The 14,630-nt window shown below is 45.5% G+C and overlaps 1 protein-coding gene across 1 annotated transcript in view; it reads right to left on the reverse strand.

The window, feature by feature from the left end:
* Nucleotides 1-14,630, reverse strand: part of PCSK2 (proprotein convertase subtilisin/kexin type 2) — a 275,251-nt gene that overhangs the window by 103,794 nt on the left and 156,827 nt on the right. The window lies entirely within an intron of this gene.

The following is a 14,630-nucleotide window of genomic DNA, read 5'->3' on the forward strand; positions in this document are numbered from 1 at the left end:
CAAGAGGCTTGAAGTTCCCTCAGAGGGACCCACAGGTGGTTGTCTGCCTGGGCTAAGTTTTGCCTGAGCACGTGGAAACATCCAGATATGTGGTTCTGCACTGCGATGTGAACTGGCATATGGAGGGGAGCAGGTGCAGCTATGCCTCAGGGTTGGGGGGTGCTGGAGACTCTAGTGGGAGGATGAGCTCTGCCGTCCTCTGGCCAGTCACAATCCTCTTTGGCCTCAGTTTCCTCCTATGTAGTGAGTTAGGGACTAGACCAGAACACCTGTCAAATCCCTAGAGTTATTACCCCAAAAGCCCATCTTCCCACATACCCAGGACAGACCATCTTTCGTCCATTTGCTTCAACCATGTTTATTTAGAGGCACTGAAAAGAGATTAAAAACTGGTAAGTGCCCTGGGCGTTTGGGTGGCTCAGTCGGTTGTGTCCAACTTCAGCTCACATCATGATCTCATGGTTCATGAGTTTGAGCCCTGCATTGGGCTCACTGCTCTCAGTGCAGAGGCGCTTGGGATCTTCTGTCCCCACTCCTCACCCCCCCCCATCCTGCTCATGGTTAAAAATAAATAAGTATTAAAAAAAAAACAAAAACAAAAGTTGTGCTTTAGGGGTGCCTGGGTGGCTCAGTCAGTTAAGCATCCGACTCTTGATTTCGGCTCAGGTCATGATCACATGATCTCACTGCTGGTGAGGTCAAGCCCCGTGTCAGGCTCTGTGCTGACAGCTCAGAGTCTGGAGACTGCTTCGGATTCTGTGTCTCCCTCTCTTTCTGCCCCTCCCTCCCGCTCACACTTTCTCTCTCTCTCTCTCAAAAATAACTAAACCATTCAAATAATAATAATGAGAAGAAAACTTAAGAAAAACCACTGGTAACTGCCCTCAAATCAACCTACAGCGCAGGCAGCTTTAAGGAAACATGTGCTGGAGAAATGGGATGTCTATTTCAATAAGGACTGAGAAGTCTTAGGGGATGAATTGTGGCCACATGGATCCACCTCAGAGTCTGCACATGTGCTGCAGGAAGGGGTCTGATTTGCTGGACTTCCAGGTAGAGCCATTTTGGGCTCATCCAGGTTGTTGCTGGCCTCAGAACTGGTTTACCTGGGTCCCCACTGAGCCTGCAGAGCTGGGGTGGCGGCGGGGGGTGATGCCCTACCCTCAACTACCTGCGAGGTTTGTGCGTTCCGTTCTCCTCCAGGTGGAGGGAAAACACTATTTTCAACGAAGATGACCTGTTTAGTTTTCTATCGCTGCTGTAACCAGTTACTACAAACGTAAACAACAAAAATACATTATAGTTTGCAATGGTTCTGTGGTCCGAAGTCTGGCCCCATATCAGTAAGCTAAAATCCAGGTGTTAGCGGGGTGGTTTCTTTCGAGAGGCTTTAGGGAGGAATTCGTGCCTCGCTATTCAGGTGGTTGGCACAATTCAGTTCCCAATGGGACCAGGGTCCCTGTTTCCTTGCTGACCGAGCTGAAGGCCACTCCTGGCTTCCATGCCACCCAAATGCCTTGGTTTGGGTCTCCCTTCCTCCATTTTCTGGTCCAGCAGTAATGGGTAAGTCCTTGCCCTTGTAAGTCTCCTCTGTCCTCTTGCCTCTCCAGCTTTCCTCTCTTACTTGTGAGAACACGTGATTACACTTGGTCCACCTGGAGACTCTCCCTATTTTAAGTTAACCTTAAACCCATCTGCAAAGTCCCTTTTGCCATGTAAACTATTCACAGGTTGCAGGGATTAAGGCATGGATATTTTGGAGGGCCATTATTCTGGTGACCCCATGGCCATTCTGTCATCACATCTCCCCCCTACCCTTGGTTCGGATTGAGACCTTTTCTTCAATCTTTGAGGTCAAATCTTTCTTTTGATGTCATTCATTCATTCATTCATTCATCAGTCATTGATCAGTCACCTGTTTGGTTGCACCTCATGGGCCAAGTAAGGGTTGAGGCTGTGGACTGTAGTAAGGTATGGACCTTGTCCTTGCTGAGGAGAACCACAGCAATGCAATGCCTGGCTAGTGACACTGTCAGTGCCCAAGATTCTCTTCACTAGGCCAGGGCACCCACGCGCCAGCTCTGGGAGTGTTGGCTGCTAAACAATCACCGCCGTCCCCGTTCTCTGCATAATTTGCCTTTGGACAAATGGGACTCGCCAAGCCCAGGGAGTTACACAGGCCCCAGGGACCACTGGAAGTTAGTGACTGACTAACACAGGAGTTCAAAATGCTGAGCCTCAGGGAGGGATGTACTTTGTGATGTGATTCATGCTGTAGAGTTTCCCAGGAGTCAGGCTGAGGCTAGACGTCTGTCCTGCCTTGCTTCCCATCATCCCCTTGTCCTGAGAATGGACACCCCAGAAAATCACTTTCTCAGTTGCTTTCAGGGGATGCGGCCTAAGGTAGTAGTAATGATAATAACCAGTGTGCACACACACATTCTACTTTTATAACAACGAAGAAACACAAATGTCATGCTTTCCATAGGTCCACGCAGCTATGTCTCACTGGAATACATTTCTAAGTGGCCTTCAAGGACAAAATGTAATTCAAGCAGGCAGTAGGGTAAGTGCTTTGCATTCCTTCAGCCTCTGGGACTTGGTTTGGCGTTGGCTTAAAAAGCAGAACAGAGAAAGGCTATTCATGAACTTTTGGCACACTTTGTAACAATGGGATAGGGAAAAAATTAGAACAACACACTAATTGACTCTTTGAATTTCATTTTCAAAAGGGCCTTCGTAACTTCATTATGTGTCCTTAAGGCAGGAAGGGAGGAGGAGTTAAGAGCATGGCCTTTGAGGTCTCACCATCTCAGGTTTGTGGCCTTCTTCTGCTAAGGTCTAACTGTGTGACCTCAGGCAAGTTGCTTAAATTGCAACTTGCACCCCTTAACAGCGGGGTGTCTAATATGTCGGAAGCAGTTCTAAGAGCCTTGTATACACACTTGACTAATCACAACCATCTTTAAGGTGTGGCAAGTACAATACTTATTAATAAGTATTACTAACCCATTTTACAGATGAGACACAGAGAGATTAACTTGCCTAGGGTCACATAGCTAGCAACTACTTGGGGTGGGATCAGAACTCAGGGGGTTTCTGGTCCTAAAGCTCTTAACTCCCATACTAAATTTCCCTGCTCCTCCGTTGTAGCAGGATTATTATTTCTTTTTTTTTTTTTTTTTTAATGTTTATTTATTTTTGAGACAGAGAGAGACAGAGCATGAACGGGGGAGGGTCAGAGAGAGGGAGACACAGAATCCGAAACAGGCTCCAGGCTCTGAGCTGTCCACACAGAGCCCGACGCGGGGCTCGAACTCACGGACCGCGAGATCGTGACCTGAGCCGAAGTCGGCCGCTTAACCGACTGAGCCACCCAGGCGCCCCAGGATTATTATTTCTGACGGAGTTATTTTTGTGCTAAAAGCAACCATATTAACAAATGTAAAACCTGAACAACAGTCTATTTTTATTAACTCAGAGGAAAGGCAAGCCATTCAGTTCATGCTGAAATCTAATCAAGAAGTCTGTATTCCTTTTCTATTGCTGTATAGCAAATTCCTACAAACTTAAAAGAACACAAGTTTATTATTTCAGAGTTTCTGGTCATGGGTTAACGGGGTCCTTTGCTCGTGATCTCGCCTTGCTTAAAGCAAGGTGTTAGCGGGGGCTGCAATCGCATGTAAGGCTTGGGATCCCCTTCCAGGTTCACTGGTTGTTGATGGAATTCAGTTGCCTATGGTTGTAAGACTGAGACCCTTAGCTTCTTAATAGTTTTTTTTTTTTTTTAATGTTGATTTATTTTTGAGCGAGAGAGAGTGCATGCACACGAGTCGGGGAGTGACAGAGAGAGAGGGGACAGATGATGAGAAGCAGGCTCTGTGCTGACAGCAGAGAGGGTGACACGGGGCTCCAACTCATGAACAGTGAGATCATGACCTGAGCTGAAGTCGGCCTCCTCACCAACTGAGCCACCCAGGCACCCCTGACATCTTTAGCTTCTTTTTAAATTTTTTTTTTTATGTTTTTATTTTATTTTTGAGAGAGAGAGAGAGAGAGAGAGAGAGAGAGAGAGAAAGAGCATGGGAGAGGGGCAGAGAGAGGGAGACACAGAATCCAAAGCAGGCTCTAGGCTTTGAGCTATCAGCACAGAGCCTGATGCGGGGCTTGAGCTCACGGACTTTGAGATCGTGACCTGAGCCGAGGTTGGCCTCCTAACCGACTGAGCCACCCAAGCGCCCCCCTCTTTTAAAATTATTTTTATGTTTTTATTTTGTTTCTGAGAGAGATGCCTTTAGCTTCTAGCTCCATTCCCTGACATGTGCATCTGCACAACATGGCAGTTTGCTTCTTCAAAGCCAACAACTCAAAGCCTCTGTTGCTTAAGATCACTCTTGCTTCTTCTTTTTCTGATCTATAGATCCTCTTTTTATGGGGCTCCCCTGATGATGTAAGACACCTAGGATAACTTCCACTGTGATTAACTCAAAGCCAGGCGATTCAAAACCTTAATTACACACAAACAATCCCTTTAACCCTGCCCTATAATGCAACCTAGTCACGGGAGTGATATTGCACCATATTCCTAGTCCTGTTCACACTCAAGGGGAGGAGATTATACAGGGCGTTTAAACGAGGGGGTGGGTATCTTGGGGGCATTTTAGAATTCTGCCTACTGCAAAGGCTTTGGCTTCAAGGAAAAATGATTGAGAGATTTTAAAGAGAAGAATGGGGTCTAGTTGAAATCAAAGTGTGGTCCTTATAGTTCTTGAATACAACTACACAAGCGTTCTTTACCTGAGGTCTGGGCATTGTTTCTTGGTCTTTGTTGCCACATCAGAAAACTGAGACTGGATGATGGGTCAGACCTTTAGTCTCCATCAGATGCACAGTGGCCCTGGCAATGACCACAGCTAGGCCAGGCTCTAGTGGACACACCTACTTGGGCTCTGTGGCTTGACAGCCAGGTTTGGACAGGCACTAGAGATGGTCACCCATTCCTTCCTTCTGAATGGGGCATGTGGATTCAGGAAGCTGGGCAGACTCCCAGATATCCAGGACTGTGGCTTTAAGGAAATACAGTTGGGAAACAGGCACGCGAAGAAAGGAGAGGGTAATGATGACGTCACCTTAGTAGAGGCAGCATTTTTCATCATGGCTGCAGTAAGGAGATATTGGCACATTAATTATTTGTAAGGTCTGCTTTAAGCAAGGCTTGGTCACCTAAGCATTTTTGATTCCCTGAGGTAAAAAGCCAAAGTAGAAAACTTTAGTGAAATGTTTCACATCTTGGGAATTCAGTGAGCATATCTGATCATGAGAAGGAGAGTAAGAAAGTAACAAAAGCCGTGGAGAAAATATTTTTTACATTTACATAAATGACTTTCTTGTGGCTTGTCATGTAATGTAAATATTGGTATCCTTTTTCTGAATAGATACGGTTGGTGATTAGCAGAATAGAATCCTAATAGTCTCATTGGCACCCATCCATCCATCCATCCGTCCGTCCATCCATCATCCATCCATCCATTTATCCATCCATTCACAATTCAGTTATTTATTTATAGAAGAATCTCTATTAATAATCTCCTCAGGGAACAAGGCCTCCAGTTGATTCTCTCATGAACAGAAAATTGAAAGACATCTTGGTTTTTAAGCCGTTTAAATTTAGTCAAAGAGATGAGACTGCGTCAAAGGCTGTTAGAGAATTTAAGGTAAGAAAATGACTTTTGTGGGTTGCTTTTAGTCTGGGCTTCTTGGTGGAAGCAACTCTCTAGATGAAAAACTAATTATAATCCAATCATCCTTTGTATAGAACAAGCTTCTAGACAAATTCATATGCTGTCTCAACCTAAGAGAACATTCTTTAAATGCATTTTAGTATCTTCCCTTCTCTAACTTTTGGGGCTACTTCCTTGTTCTTGCTGTTGTGTTCCCATAGTGGGCAGTATTTTTATTTCCAGGACCACACTGTACACATTACGATGTAATTATATACTTACAAGTGTGCCTCCCCCATTGAACTCTGAAATCCCTTGGGGGCGGGGACCAGATTTTTCACATTTTATAGTCCAGGCCCCTAGTACAGCATCTTGCACATGGTAGAAACCCTACAGGTCTCTTAAATGTTGACCTGGTCCAATGGAACAATAACTAGTCAACTGAGCAACAAGGAAAAATCAATTATCCAGATTTTTCTCTTTGTTTTCCCTGTAGTTATACATCTAGGTCCAAACAAGTAGATTCATTTCAGTTAAACCAGATTTTATTTTCTTCCATTTTTATATCAAAGTACATTCCTGTAAAAATGAACAGATTCCTCTACCACATGGGTTGAGTCAGACGATACTCATTTGATGGATGATCTGTCCAAATGATTAAGAAAAAGTTCTTATTCCCGGTAATCAGTCTGGTGTCCTGGTGATAAAGCACTTACTATGACCTGGCCAGCATTAGCAAGTACACAGAAAGAAGCCAACTCCTCCTTCCAATAAGACATAAAGGTTGTTTAAACTTCAATTTCAAATGCAATATTAATGTGGTTATTTAAATATTAATCGGTCTAAAAGCCCGGAGCCATGCATGTGCTTAATACTTCATAGCATCTGAGTCATTCAGGGCTGAGGACTGAGCCCATCTCCAGCAGGTGCCCTTTCATCATGGCGGCCACCTGCCACCTGGAGCCCTGGTGCGCATGCGGCTGCCAAGCTCAAAGGCCCTTCCTTTGGGCTCAGAGATGGCAGCCCTTCTCAGTGCTCCAGAGGTCCCTCTTCAGAGACAGTCACCTGTCAGGAACCCATCAAAAGAATGGAAAAGTGCAGGTCCTGAGGGGTGGGCTTTTTTCTTTTACAAGAACTTCTTTTGGCGAAATAACCCTAGAGCATCAATATATCACGTTCCCACTTTTGAACCAAACCAAAGGACATAATTTGTCCTCTCCCATATGGGAACTTAATTACATTTTTACCACCTGACGAGCTGTAGACATTACAGAAAAGAAATAGCTCTTGGCTACCTGCATGTGAATCATCCATACTGGGAGTCATATTCTCTTCAGGCCTTCAGCCACAGAGACTTCAGTTAATTCCATGGCCCTTTATTTTCTTCACCAGGGACAAGCATTATGGGGAATGGAATGAGACATCCACCTATGAGGTGGTTGACAGCTGGGAGTAGGGAGTTCTGCATGCTAGAGTTTCCCTTCGTCGCTGATAGAGGGCCATCATATGATTGAGCTCCTGATTTCATTTGCAAAAGTAGGAATGGTGAATCAATATTCAGTGCAACTGAACAAATATCTATTAAATGTCTGCTAACCATCGTGCTAAATGTTAAGGGGGACACGAAATTAAAAAGTACACACTTTCCTACGAAGAACTTGTGATCTAGTTGTAAGGTTGTCATACATTACAGGGGAACAGCTTTGCTGAATGAGTGAATGAGTGAGGTGCCAAAATGAATGATGAGATTAATCATCAGAATCTGGGAAAGCTTTCAAAGAAATACACGTTACAAGGCTTATCCCTAAAGATTTTGATTCAGTAGGTCTGGGGTAGGGGCAGAAACCTATATTCTCCTTACCAAGGAAGGGGTCTAGAATGGGTAACTGTAACAGCCGCTGCATAAAAACAACCATAATATGTCAGTAGTGGATGACAACAAATATTTATATCTCTTACGGGTCTGCAGGTTGGCTGGGAGTTTGATGATCTAGGCTGAGCTCAGCTGGGTGGCTCTGCTTTCTTGCTTCTGGGGTCAGCTGGTTTTCACCTGCTATTGGTGGGGCTCCAAATTGTGGCTCTCTTTCTTATTGCCGTTCTACAGATTGATGAGAGTGGCTTAGCTTCAGGCTCTGCCAGCTCCTCACCACCCCCCCACCCCGCGCCGGGTCCAGTGGGCTAGCCTGGGCATGCTCTTCTACTGGTGATGGTAGAGGCATAGGAGGGCGCATGGGAACCCGCAAGGCCTCTTAAGGCCTCGTCTCTGAACTGGCACAGCACCTCTGCATTATTAAATTGCTTTAAACAAGTCATAAGGGCCAACCTGAATGAAGTCAAGGGGTGGGAAATTTACTTCACCCCTCTAGAGGAAGTTTCTGCAAAGCCCCACAGCAGAAGCCACAGGTCTAGGGAAAGATGGGTAGTTGGTGAATGTGTTCTTCTACAGTCCATGGAGAAACTCCAGCAAGAGCACGTGAATCTGCATCGATTTTCAGCACAGGGTCCAGGGGCTGCTCGGAGGGTGACCCACAGTTTCCCAGCGGAAAGATGAAGGCTCTCGGGAAAGACGCAGCCCATCACCCCTGCCAGCAGGGTAGATGCCTGCGGCCTGCCCCGTGGTCACGTAAACATCTGGAGATGTCATTCCCTGGCCTGGAGAAATCCCCATTTGGAAAAATTGCTGTCTTACCATCCCTACACTCGCCTTGGAAATTAGCCCTCCCCTCTGAATATCCATGAATATCCTTTTAGTTCAAAGATCTGTGACAGAGAAGTGGCGTGTGGATCCGAAATTCTCCTTCCCAGGGCCATCCTTCATTATATCCCTGGCCGTGAGCCAGGGTTTTCTTTCTCCCTGTGTCACCTGTTTGCCTGGATGTTCTTTTTCAAATAAATCTCTTATTTTTTCAAATAAAACACACTTTACCTTTCAGAGAAATCTCATAGAGTCTCTTTGGTAACTTCCACTCTTTTGGCTTCAGCTTTACAAGCTCATGACCTTACCCTTAAGTCTGGACGAGGCGCCCTTTTTCTCTTTTGAGAACTCTGAGCTGACTGTGGAGTGCACCGAACGATGGCACTGGTTTTTTAAGGCATTCCCCTGCTTCTCCTCCAGCAGGACAAGCTGCCGTCGTGTGAAGTTGTAATCTCAACTCTTTTGTGAAGGAGATAAACATTTGTGTATCTGCCCCCACCCCCCCACATTATCTCAATGATACCACGCAACAAACCTGATGTTCGTTTTTCCCATTTCACAAATGAAGAAATTAAAGCTCAAGGGGGTTTACAGGGTTAGTCTAAGGCTGCAAAGCTATGAATTAGGGAGCCAGTTGTCACACTCAGGTTTGACTCAGTTTCCCACTGTTGTCATACTATAATCCCACCCTTGCTGGCTGATTTTCAGCTTCCGGCACCTGTCACTCTGTGTCTGAAGACTCCCTATCCACTGACTCTATTCTGCGTGTATGGTGGGGAGGCCAGGAGAGCCAGGGAGTTAGCCCCCGATCTCCCCACCCTATACCTGCTTCTGGGGCACAGCCTTCAACCACTGATTGACAAGAGTTGGGTGATAACTCTGAGAAGGCTCTGTCTACACTGCTTCCCAGAGTGCTACAGTCAGATCAAGCTCCCATTAGCCCTCAGTGGTAATTGGCTGCCTAACAAACCCTTTCTTGGCCGCTCTCCTTTCTGATATCACTTCCCTTCTCCCCGGCTAGTGCTTCCTGGGATCTTTTCCCAAATAAACGACTTGCCTTTAAATCTCTGTCTCAGGTATGCCTCTGAGAAAACACCAAACCACAGCGAGAAGACTCTTCTTGGATTATACAGAACCACTAGCCATTTCTTCGCCCCTGTACCTCAGCAGAGCAGGCCTTGGAGCAAAGCAGGAGATGCTCAGTTCTGTACCCCCCGCCCCTCCTCTGAAAGCTGCCATCTCTGTCACCCTTCACATGTTCTTGAAGGAGTCTCCCTGTTTTCTGTACATCTGGAAGGACCCCTAGGCTTGGACCAGTACTGTGAGCACAGACCTATGGTGGTCACCACCTGGGGGCTGCAGCGTAAAGTGATGAACAGCCCTGCCTGCCTGCCTCTCACCTGTTAGATGCATCCCACACCTGTGTCCTCACTGACTCGGGCTCCTCTGGAGAACAACCCTGTCTGGTTTCCCTCTTCCTCTGGGGGCTTTCCTATAGCAGGCTCAACACACAGGGATTCAACTGAGTTCGAGCATACATCCAGACCGTTTGCACAGAGAGAACAGGAACTCTGATTTTGACTCGGTCTAAAATTGTTTCTTGGCCAATACCCATTCCATGTTATTACTGTCGGGATGGAGAAAGGAGGATTTTAATCATTTGGAATAGTGAGCATTGACCAGGGGGACTGGATCCCTCGGATTAAATTCAATCACAGAACCATAGAGTAATAATAAAAGAAGTGTCTCTTATTATCCTTTGCCCCTAACAATCAACAGATTCACTGTAGATTTGTTGAATTAAATTAGCACTAATGACTTACATTTATATACTGATTTTCAGTTTTCAAACGATTTCAATTCTCAGTTTAAATAGAGAGAACACTGGAGTACCAGCATCCTCAAATTTGTCTCTTTAATATACAGAATAAAGAAGATTTGAAAATAATTCTGCTTTGGGAAACATTTTGCCTGATTTGGTTATCAAGCAATTTTTGTCATAGCCGTCTAAGAACCTCTGATAGAGCTTTCCCTTCTCATTGCAAATAATCAGTAGCAAGAGGGAATTTTCTCCACACAATACATTTCTGTTTATTGTAAACCCTTAATACATTTAAGGGTCATTAACCCATGTGAATGTTGCCAGAACCAGGCCCATATGACCTTTGGCCTGTCACCCATGTCCTTGCTGAGCTCTGTCCAGCTGCCTGCACCACGTCTCTTTGTCAAGGGCTTTCTCTGAGACCCTGGAAGGTAGGAGGTGCTGGAATGTTCACATCCACATCCCTAGGACCAGCCTTCAACCAATGACTGATGGGAGTTGATGTACAAAAACCCAGCCCTGGCCCGCATATTCTACTCCATCTCCTGGATTCCCCAGTGAGCTTGAGTTGGAGCCTCTCCCCATGGTGACTTTGATAACACACCATCTATGGCCTGCCTTCCCTTCCATATCTCATTCCCCCTTCTCTCCTTGCTTCCTAGAATCACCTCCCAAATAAACTACTTGCACTCTGACTCTTGTCTCAGGGTCTGCTTCTGGAGAAACCCAAACACAGACCTTCCCAAAGCACATTTCACTAGAAGCGCTGGGCAAACTCATCACATCCGAGCCATTAAGTCACCTAACAAAGTGTGACGCTGCCTGTTAATCCTTTACTCAAACAATTTTTGAGTTTATCACCGTCCACTGATTTCATTGCTCTCCCGGGCAGCTCTCCTCCACTTGCCATTCTCATTCTCTTAATTATAGTGTAAAATTTTTAATTAAAAATAAAGAAGATAAATTTGGTTGGTTGGTAGCTTCAAAGTTGTCACTCCCAACTCTACACGGGGCGAGAGAGACGCTGACTGGAGCAAGCCAGTTCAAGTTCAAGTTCTCCACTGAGAAATTTAGAAGGAGATCTCTGGATGCTGTTTTTTCACCTGTACCAATGACGTGGAAACACTTCACAGCCAGCATAATTATATATGATTTTTTGGTAAGATTCCAAGTGTTTGATAAATGTTGAAGATTCGGACCTTCCTCTGGATGGAAGCTGTCAAAACGTGCAGTTTTGGATAGAACTCACGTGTTCTGTTCTATTCTTAGGTGATGTCTAGTTTAAGTTTACAGGAGATAGTGTCATCTCCTCGACAACATCCCCACCAAATGTCCATCAACCCTCCCCTTGACCATTTTCAGATATGGAGAACTCATTATTTCCCAGGAGACCTAACTCCTTTGATTAATAACCTCAGCGACTGGACAGTTCTTCCTCCGACTGAACTATACTCTTTGTCCTGCACTTGCGGGCAGGGATTTTCTTGGGAGAAAGTACTGAATAAGCTGAATGTCTCATTCCTCATGGAGAATTTGAAATATTTAAAAATGTATCTAATGTGCCTCTTACTTACCATTTTCCCCCCAGTTTTTTCGGCTGTCCTGAGTATGTCATGGTTGGGAGTCCCTCAAGCATCCTTGTCACTATCTGTCATTCTCCCTCTCTGAGATGGCCATTGGAAGCAAACTCGTCCAATAATTGAGGATTGGGATGTTTAAACTATTTTTTTTTTAGTTTATTTATTTTGAGAGAGAGAAAGAGAGAGAGAGAGGAGAGAGAGAGAGAGAGAGAGAGAGTAGGGAAGGGGCAGAAAGAGGAGGGGAGAAAGAATCCCAAGCAGGCTCCGTGTTGTTCGCACAAAGCCCGATGCAGGGCTCAATCTCACGAGCCATGAGATCACGACCTGAGCTGAAATCAAGCGTTGGATGCTTAATGGACTGAGCCACCCAGGGACCCCAAGGACTAGGATGTTTAAATAAATCACAGCATAGACAATACTATGTAGCCCTCATAATCATGTTTTGAAGACTATTTACTACTATAAAACTATTTACAACTTGTCAAGTGGAAGAGGGGTGCTGTACATGCAACAGAGCCCGATTTCATTAAAAAATACACACAGAGAAGTGAAAGCCCAAGACATGCTAAAATATTAAGAATGGTGCCATGGCTGCTTTTGAGTCTGTATCGTGATTTGTCCAAGTTTTCTACAGAGAACATGTATGTATTTTTTAATCGGAATTTTTTTTTTTTTGAAAGAAAGAAAACAAAATAAAAAAGAACACAATGCTCATAGAAGCCATGGAGTTGTTCAGGTATATATTCTGATATTGCAGAATAGAGGGGAGCTTGGCACCTCCCTCCATGGATGTTTCATTTTCCAATTTCAGATCTGGGTTTCTGGCAGATGAACCCCGCTGTTGATTAGCATTGTACCTGCCATTCATCAGAGCCCCCGGGGGTTGTTTTCCCATGTGAATTACTCTCTCTTTGGACTCTGGCAACTGGCATTGGGGGCAGCCTGTCCCAGAAGCACAAGGGCGGGGTGGGGGGTGGGGGAGAAGGGAGGGGTGCCTAGGTCACTCTCCATGTGAGTAACCTCTGGATGTTTCCATAGTGTAGCGTTTCCCTTGTGCAGTGTCCATTCATCGGACACAGAAGTGACCTGCAGAGGGCCTGGATTGGCTGGAGGGAGGCCAGGCACTGACAGCCGCCAGCCCGTCTGACAGCCACTCCACCCCGAGGTCCGACAAGCTGTAAGATGCAGTAACATTGGTTTGTGGAAACGAATAGAACCCTATTTGGCAGCTCTGCAGGGTGCTGGGTCCTGGAGATGGGGGGAAACTTAGCAGCCTGTGAAAAGAATATAAATGCCTCTGTGTGCAGAGAGTGGCCCTCTGAGGAGAAACCGGCCGCCCCTGCAGACTATCATCCCTGCCATCTCTTCCTAAGGAAAGGCCTCTGGGTGTCAGAGCCTTGGAGAACACGCAACACACGCCTTTCCCACTCTCTCCTTCTGAGAACTCTTTAGGGCCCTGCAGTTATTGGGGAGGCAGAGGAAGGGAGGTCATTGGAGGAGGCAGATGAGGCCGTGCATGGAGGCAGAGGAGGGGTGCCTGGGTGGCTTAGTTGGTTGAGCGTCTGACTTCAGCTCAGGTCATGATCTCACGGTTCATGAGTTCGAGCCCCGCGTCGGGCTCTGTGCTAAGAGCTTGGAGCCTGGAGCCTGCTTTGGATTCTGTGTGTGTGTGTGTGTGTGTGTCTCTCTCTCTGCCCCTCCCCTGCTTATGTGCACATGTTCTCTTTCTCTCTCAAAAATAAATGAACATTAAAAAAAATTTTTTTTTTTTAATTTAAAAAATTTAAGGAGGCAGAGGAACAGCCAAGGAGTCAGCTCCATGGTACTTGCAGTGGGGGAAGGTCACAGAGAGGAGGCGGGAACTGTTTCCTCAGACACAGCAGATGGGTGCTGAGACAGAATCTGCAGCTCCCAGGCCGTTTCTTAGTGTCTTCTCAGCAGAGGTGGATTCTCCTCTTTGGGAATAAAACTTCGATTTAATTTCTGTCCTTTCTTTCTGAGGGCATATTGGCTGGACTGTACCAATGGTTCATTTAACTTTTCTTTAAATTCTTTTCTTTTTTAAAAAAATTTAAAAACATTATTTATTTTGAGAGAGAGAGAGAGAGAGAGAGAGCAAGCAAGGGAGGGGCAGGGAGAGAGGGACAGAGAATCCCAAGCAGGCTCTGTACTGTTAGCACAAAGCCCAATGTGGGGCTCAAACTCACAAACTGTGAGATCATGACCTAAGCCGAAATCAAGAGGTGGACGTTTAACTGACTGAGCCACCCAGGCGCCCCCAACCCTTTTAAAAAATTATTATTCCAAAAGATAGTCCAAAGTATACTCCTCTAGATTTGTAAGACCCACGAAGCAAATAGAAGCTCAGCACATCGGTGCTTCCTTTCCTGATGCCTAATGCACTAAACAGATAATAAACTTTGTTCTCTCTTTGCAGTGTGGACACACATACCTTCTAGGATGAATAACCCAGAACGTTGATCTCCCAACGCTTCTGCTTGTTAACAATCTTTACCTAAGTCTACATTCTTCCAACTGTGAGTCTCTTAAGCTAACTAAAGTAACATTGAAAAAAACCCCTTAGATCTGGAGGTTATAGGAAAAGTACAGCTTAGTAATAGTTTGGATAATTTCAAGCAGACACAGCAGTGCTTGACTAGGATGCTCCCTGGGGTTAACATAAAGCAATCTCTTCATGTTGAAAGGGTTTGCAGGTTTCATCAGGAAAGTAGTGTTTGATTTGCTATGTAAGAAGTTAGAGCACGTGGGTCTAGCTCAACAGTGTTTATTACGATTTTCTGTTAATATGTCTT

Source organism: Neofelis nebulosa, chromosome 9 (genome assembly GCF_028018385.1).
Source record: "Neofelis nebulosa isolate mNeoNeb1 chromosome 9, mNeoNeb1.pri, whole genome shotgun sequence".
NCBI classification, from domain to species: Eukaryota; Metazoa; Chordata; class Mammalia; order Carnivora; family Felidae; genus Neofelis; species Neofelis nebulosa.